We start from the raw sequence: 7,386 nt of genomic DNA on the forward strand, positions 1-7,386 counted from the left end.
CACCGTGCCGCCGCCGGACCTTCCTCCTCCTCCTCCTCGTGCTCCCGCAGCCGCCGGCAGGGAGGGAAGCGCATCCCGCGCCCGGACCGAGCCCCCCGCCCCCGGTGCGGCCCCGCGGGCGCTCTGACGTCAGCGGCCCGGGGGGGCGGACGGGCCCGGAGCCGCCGCACGCCCCCCCGGCCGGTGGGAGGCGAGCGGGGCTGGGGGCGGCTCCCCCATCCCTCCCTTCTTCCCTCCCTCCTTCCCTCCCGCCCCGTCGGGGCCCGGCCCTCCCGCCGCCCCTGCCCCGCGCTCCGTGTCCCGGAGAGAGGCCGGAACGGTGGAAGGTGGAATGAGCTTCGGGTTTGTTTTATTTAGCCTTTTTTCGCCTTCCTCTCTTCCCCCCCGCCCCTTCACGGTCTGAGACAAATCGCTTCCGAGAAACGGAATATTCGCCTTATGTACCCCGCGTCTGTTTCGGAAACGGGGTTTTTTAAGGGGTCGGGAGAAATTACGGGGTAGGGGAGGAGAAAGAGAGGAAAAGTTGATTTCTCGCCACAACCGTGTCCACACGAGCACGAACAGCTTCTGATTCCTCACTGCCATTCCCAAATACACCGGAGTCATTCACCAGAACCACTTTCACAAGCAGCCGGGCCCAGATTCCCACAAAGACCGATACGGCGCAAATATGTTCTGCTTGGGTTTGTTTAACTTTTTCCCCTTCCCCCCAATTGGTTGATGTCCGCAGCTAAGGAAAAAAAAAACAACAAAAAAAAACTCCCAGCAAACGCTGCAGAACAGTGGCGGTTTCTGCTGCCTTTTTTTTTTTTTTTCTTTAAATTTCTTTTTTTTTTTTCCTAGTGAATACAGTGAACTGAAAATGTAGATTTTTTTACACGAATCACCTCCGAAATGTTGTGGGTCCCAATTGCCACTCTGCGCAGCGCTGGGAGAGGACGGAGCGACCCCGCCGCGACCCCCCTACCCCAAGGCAGAAGGCCAATACCGCTCAACGCCGCTGCTTTCCAGGGAGGAAAACTGAGAAAAACGGCTAAAACCCGGGAAAATTAAAAAATCATTCCTAGCCAAAATGGGGAGACAACTGGACCGTCAAGTGTTTCCTAATACCCTTCTGATTTATTTTCCTTTTGTAAAAATATCTGTATCTCTCTTTTTCTCTGCATGCACATGACCAGTACTTAATATTTCTGAGCATTTAACTATGAAAATTTGGTGATTTCTTTTTGGTTTGTCTGTTTTTTTTTTTTTTTTTTTTTTTCTCTCGGGCATCACAGATCCAGACGGAAATCTCTACACCGACCTTTCCCAGGACATCCACACTAAAGCTCACACCTTCTCTCCTTTATCCGGGTTCTCGCTAATAATAGTAATAGTAATAGTAATAGCAATAGCAATAGCAATAGCAATAATAGTAATAATAATAATAATAATAATAATAATAATAATAATAATAATAATAATAATAATAAATCTCTCCTTATTACTTCTGTCAGTTCCTATTAAACCTTGCTCTTCCCCGTGTCGCAACTGTCACAGGGAGACTTCCCCCCTTTCCCCTCCCTCCTACTTTTTTCCCGATCCCCTTCTGCACGGAGCCTGCTGCTTTCGTGTGAGCAATGGCTACAAGCCTCACATTGGTGACATTTTAATCAATGCTTCCTAGCCAGACTGACATGAATTTTACACTTCAAAACTCTCCTCCGCCAGCTAATTGATTCAAATTGTTTTATTGGGTAAACCCGTGTCACACATTGTATGATCTATTACCACGCCTCGGAGAAAATCTCCGCTCCTGTCTCCGCTCCCGGGCCGGCTCCAGGAGGGACGGGGGGTTTTGGGGAGAAGCCGCTGGGTGCTGCGGATGCTCGGAGCCGCTCCCCTCTGCCGCGGTCACTCGGCCGCTTTTCCCCGGCCGCTCCCGGGAGAGCCCGGTATGGACAACTTCGCCCCAGGCTCCGAGCCCGGCGATGGAAGAGGACGGGAAGCGGTCGCAGGAGGCGAAAGGGATGAGAGGGTTTTGCAGAACGCCTCCAGCGAAGAGAAAGGTGGAAAACTCAGGCTCGGGACAAGGTTGTCTCTAGCCAGAGACTACGTTCTATTTTGTGGTGACTAAACGAAAAGTAAAACTAAACTGTCTTTTTTTTCCTTTTCAATTTCTTTTTTCTTTTTGTCACCTGCTTGGTGCTGTTGACCCTCCTTTATTCCGTTGTAAAAACTGAGTGGCTTCCCTTTAAAGGGAAAACTCAAACCCGCGGGTTAGGATGTTTTAGTTCCCGGAGGGAGGACGTGCAAGGGCCACCGAATTCGGGGCAGGCACTGACCCACACCAGCACCGTGGAGAAGCAGGGTGAGAATTCACCGTTCCCTACTTTTTCTTACTTAAGCCTGCTGGGAAACCTCATGGGGTGGCAGGACCCCAGTGCGGGCATGCCAGGGATGGCTTGGCACAGAAAGGCTGGCCCGCACAGGGGCCCGGAGGCTCCGCAGGTGTCCCCAGGCGGGCGAGGCCCGGCGGGGCTGCTCGGCCTCCCCCAGCCCCACCGGGGTCCCCGCGGGTCGGATGGAGCCCACCCGGACCAGGACGAGGGGCGGAAGGGGATCCTCGCTGGAGTTGGGGTGTCCGTGCCCATCTGGGGGCTCCTGTCCTGATGCTGACACCGATTTCTCCCGTTCATTTCGTTGCTTGCTGATGCCATTTGGTTTGGAGTCACCTCTCGACAGAGGAGTGGGAAAGGCGGAGAAACTTCTCACGGCAGCCTGGAAGGGCTAAGCAGGAGTCCTGACTCATTTTCCCCGTTCCCTTCTCTGTCGCGATCCTGCCTCGGAGCGGGAGGCGACAGCAGCGCCTTCTCCCGCCGCGGATCGCTCCGTGTGGAAACGAGAGCGGGGACAAGCGGCCAAGTTCAAACCACCCCAGCCCACCCTCACGGCCTTTATTTACTTCCAGAGAGCTTAAATGTTGTAGCAGAGAGGCCAGGAGAAGCAAGATAACCTTGGTGCGTTTGAAAAACCACAAAGAAAACCACCCCCCAACGCGAATCCATTCCCTCCTCCCACCTCTCCACATCCCATTGAAACTTCCAGCCGTGTGAATAGCAGAGGTATTGTTATAAAACCTCTTCTCCTAACAAAATTTAGACAGCAAAGTTTGGTTTTGGTTATTTTTTCTTTTTTAAAAAATACTTTTGTGTAGGTTTCGCTTGCATCTCTTGGTCTAGAGCAAAGCCCTTTTCTAAGTAGCATTTTTTTTAATCGTACTTTATTATATTAAGCAGAAAGGGCATTTGGAATAGAGGTGGTCCCATCTGGAAAACCCCGGAGCTCATTTAGATCACATCACTTCGGGCTTTTGTCTCTGCTCTTGAATAACCCAGCTAGACACAACAAAAGGGTAGAGATCTCTACGTGGAGTTTTTTCAGTGGCAAAAGGACGCCTCGGAAAGATGCTTCTATATTCGTAACAACGAGGGGGGAAACGACCCAACGGGATCTTCCCTTGGCTCTCGAAAGACACCAGGGGAGTTCAGGGATGGGGCGTTTTTAGGTAGTTTTTTACCCCACCGGCAGCTGAAAACCAGCGCTGAAGGCTGAAAGGAAGGAACCGAGGACGGCACCTTTTGTCTGACGGAGGTCTCTTAAATTCCCAGTTTAATGTGCTCGGAGCGACCCAAACCCGGGATGGTCCTGGCCGAAGGTACGTGCGGGGCTGAGCCGGGAGGAGCGGTGCCCCAGCCCCCAGCATCATCACCCGATAGAAGCAGCACCTCAGAAAAAAAGCCATTCATCATTTTATTTTATCCTGCTGCGGGAAGGGCCCGGGAGGAGATGGGCGCTCCCTGACCCTCCGTTCAGCTCTTGGAAACGCGAGGGGGATTATTTCTCTTCTGCCTGAGGATGGGGAGGAAAACAGCTGCAAGTTTAGGTGTGCGTGAATCAACACCCCGGGGAGTGGTGGACTGGGGAGCGGGAGGGTTAAAGAAAGATCCCAAATGCAAAAAAGCCACCTCAGCTATTGATTTTTTTTTCCCAAACGCATAAATTAAAGAGCTCTGAACATTTGCATGAGAAACGTGCCTGCTCCGAAGTATTTTAAACAGAGCGACAAATTTCCATGGTGGCGAAGCAGGGCCCCAGTCGGGCTGTGATGGGGAGCAGCGATCCCAAACTTCCGAGAGAAACGTGACGAAGAGGCATCACGTCAGTAAATAATTCAATTTTGCGTCTTTCGGAACCCAGTAACCTTGGGTGTCTTAGAAAGCAGATTGTACAAACAGGCAATTAAGATGAGCACAGAGACTTTCAGAGGAGATATAATGAACCAGCTTTAATTACTATCTTGAAATTAAAAATGTAATATACAGATTTAAATTTATTTTCACCTAAATTGTGTATAAAATTATATGGCGTTCCCCGTCCCCCCCTCCCCCTCTTTTCCCAGGCTAAGAAACGAATTGCCACCAAGCCTGCCACTAAAAAGTCTGAAGTACTTTCCAAACCCTGCTCCCCAGCACGCAGTAATAATGATACATTTATCATTACTGATGACCGCCCACTGGTTTATTATTGCTTTGTTGCAACTATTACAATCAAGAGATTTCTTTATTTACTGTTAACATTCACTTAAAGCTGAATGTTAATGACTCTTCTGAATTCACCGAAGACTTTTCCGTTATATTTCAGGAGTAGTTACGGTTTGGGTTTCAGAAACGGCAGAAAAGGAGGAGAGATGCTGGGGTGGTGGTTTGCTCCTGGTTTTTATTTTCTTTAGTCTTTCCCCCCCCCCCCCTTCTTAAAAGGCTCTTTAAGACGATTTATCTAAGTCGGATTTTCAACAAAGAGTTGCAAAAGCCTTGGCGTAATGTACGCACTTGACTGTAGCTAATTATGAGTGTATTTTATTACAGGAGATTCATTCATTATTGATAAATGTTTGCAGTAACTTCCTGCTATGTAGAGTTGTATTTTACGAGGAATAAACAACCTATGGGGATTGGGAGTGTTTGGCTTTTACGCTTCTGCACTCTTTGACAGTTCCCATTACCCACTTCGGGGTCTGGCTTGTCACCTTCCCTCTTTCTACACCCAAAAGCAACTTCTTCCCTCTTCCCTTGCCACCGCATTCCTCTCGTTCCTTCACCCCTTGCCACGATTTCAGAATTATAGTTTTTAAAAAAGTGATTTGTATAGCACAGCATTTTACTGTAGGTACTCTTCCCTAAAGCCAGGTCCGTATGGATGTCTCCAAAGGGTTGCACGGAGCGAGATGAGCTCCCGTTTCGGGCAGGAGCTGTGCAACAAGCAGGCAACGCACAGGGAGGGCTGGGAGGGCGGGGAAAAGGGTTTCCCCGAGGGCTCCTCGCTTCGGCTCCAGCTCTCGGACCCCCGAAGCTTTGGAGTCGAAGCCAGTAAAAAAATACTAATTAATAATAATTTAAAATATCTCATTTTCCCCCTCCCCGGCTTTTAAACATCTGAGACGCTGCTTAAGCGGAGGAGGCTGGTGGTCGCCTTTTATCCCACCTCTCCCCAAAATCAGCCCCTTCCCAGGCAACGAGGGTCGTTCCAGAGGGAAAAAGCCGATCTGTCCGGGGCAGAGGCGCAGCGCTGCGCGCACCCCGCATCCCCGCACCGCATCCCCGTGCCGGCCGGACCAGAGAGCTCCGTGCGCTCCCCCCCCCAGCAGGTCCACGCTTGGCATTTGGGGACCAGCCAGCCCCGCTCCAGCCCTTTCCGACCTCCACACCTGGCCCAAAGTTCACGATTTGTCAGGGAAATTAAAAGCCGTGTATATGTGGGAGTACACACACGCGAGAGAGACGCGGGAACGAGGAGCCGCGCACGGGAAGGGATGAGCGACGCGGCTCCAAACCATCGCCCCTTCCCTCCGCGGCCGCCCAAACTTGCGGGGGGCTCCTCTCTCCCCTCGGCGCTCTCCCAGCCAGATCCCACCCGGCAGCAGCGAGCAGCCGCCTTCCACTCCCCTCCCCGCGACGGCCAGCGCGACACCGCGACCTATCGCGACAGCGAGCGACAGCGCTACCTGCTCCGGGAAGGCACGGTTACACCCAAATCCAAAGGTCCCCGCCGGCCCCACCGCGCCCCAGCGCCAGGCTCACCTGGACACCCGGGCTCCATGGGCTCTCGGCGGCTGCGGCCGGCGCGGGGCCGCTCCCGCTCCGCGGCTGCTCCGCCGCGCTCAAGTTTGGCTCCCGCGTCTGCCGCGGCGGCTGTGCCGCGGGTGGGTCGCGTCTCGGACGCCTTCTAGCAGCCAGGCAGCGCCTTGCAAGCCGTGCGGGGAAGCCGCCCCTTTCCCCGGCCCCCTCCCCTCGCCCCGGGGAGAGCGGCGGCCGCCCCCGCCCCGCCGCCAGCCCGGGGCAGGTCCGCCCCGACGGCCGCGGAGCGAGGCAGGGGGGCGCCCCCCACATTCCCCCCGCCTGGAGGGGGGGCCACAGGGACCCTGTTGCAGGGGCGGACTCGGCTTCGCCAGGCTCCCCCCACCCCAAACTTCTCCTCTTCCCCCAAATTTTCCTTTGCCTCTTCCCTGCAAAACAGAAATGCTGGCGAGCCCCGCGCCCCCCCCAAATTGTGATTGCTTTGAGGGACAGCGGGAAGGGTGTCCGCACGAGCCCCTGAGAGAAATTAGGGGGGTGTGGGGGGGCACTGCCACCTCCTCCAAGCCCTCGCACTCCCGCAGAGGCCCCGTCCCCAGCAAAACGCTTCCCGCAGATCACTCGACGTGCGAAACAAGGCGGCTGCTTAAAAACACAAAGCCGGAGCCCTAATGAGTTCAATTACAATGTGGTAAACACATTGCCTCTACGCTTTAATTAAGCCGGCTGTCCAATTTTAACTCATTAGTAATTCATTAAGAGAACAGCCTTTAGCTGGCTGCGAGGAGTTCCGAAGCTGGTGCGGTTACGCGCCGTGCACATCCCGAAGTATCTGAGGATGGGAGAGCGGCGTCTGTCCGTCCTCCCCCAGAAAAGGGGGCTCCTGGACCCCACAGGGGATCACCTGTTGTCCCCGCTGCTGTGGGACACCCTCGTAGGGGAAGGGGACACACGAAGTTGTCGGGCTGGGGAGGAGGAAAGGAGAACTGAGGTTATCCGGGACTCCCCGTCCCTTTTCCCTCGGGAGAAACGGGACGGATTTAAGGGCAGGCGGAGGGACACACTGGGGACTTCGGGGCTCCCGCGCCCCGTCTTAACAAAAACAAAACAAAACTAAAATAAAATAAAATTAAAAAAAAAAATCAAAACCTTCCACAAACACGGAGAAAGTGTTCGAAACGTATCTGGGCCAAGAAACAGGTCAAATTTGCCCGAGAAGCAAATTTGGTTTGATGAGCGAACCCGGGGGTCTGCAGAGCCGGGTCTCGCCTCC

Source organism: Ammospiza caudacuta, chromosome Z, assembly GCF_027887145.1.
Source record: "Ammospiza caudacuta isolate bAmmCau1 chromosome Z, bAmmCau1.pri, whole genome shotgun sequence".
Classification (NCBI taxonomy): domain Eukaryota; kingdom Metazoa; phylum Chordata; class Aves; order Passeriformes; family Passerellidae; genus Ammospiza; species Ammospiza caudacuta.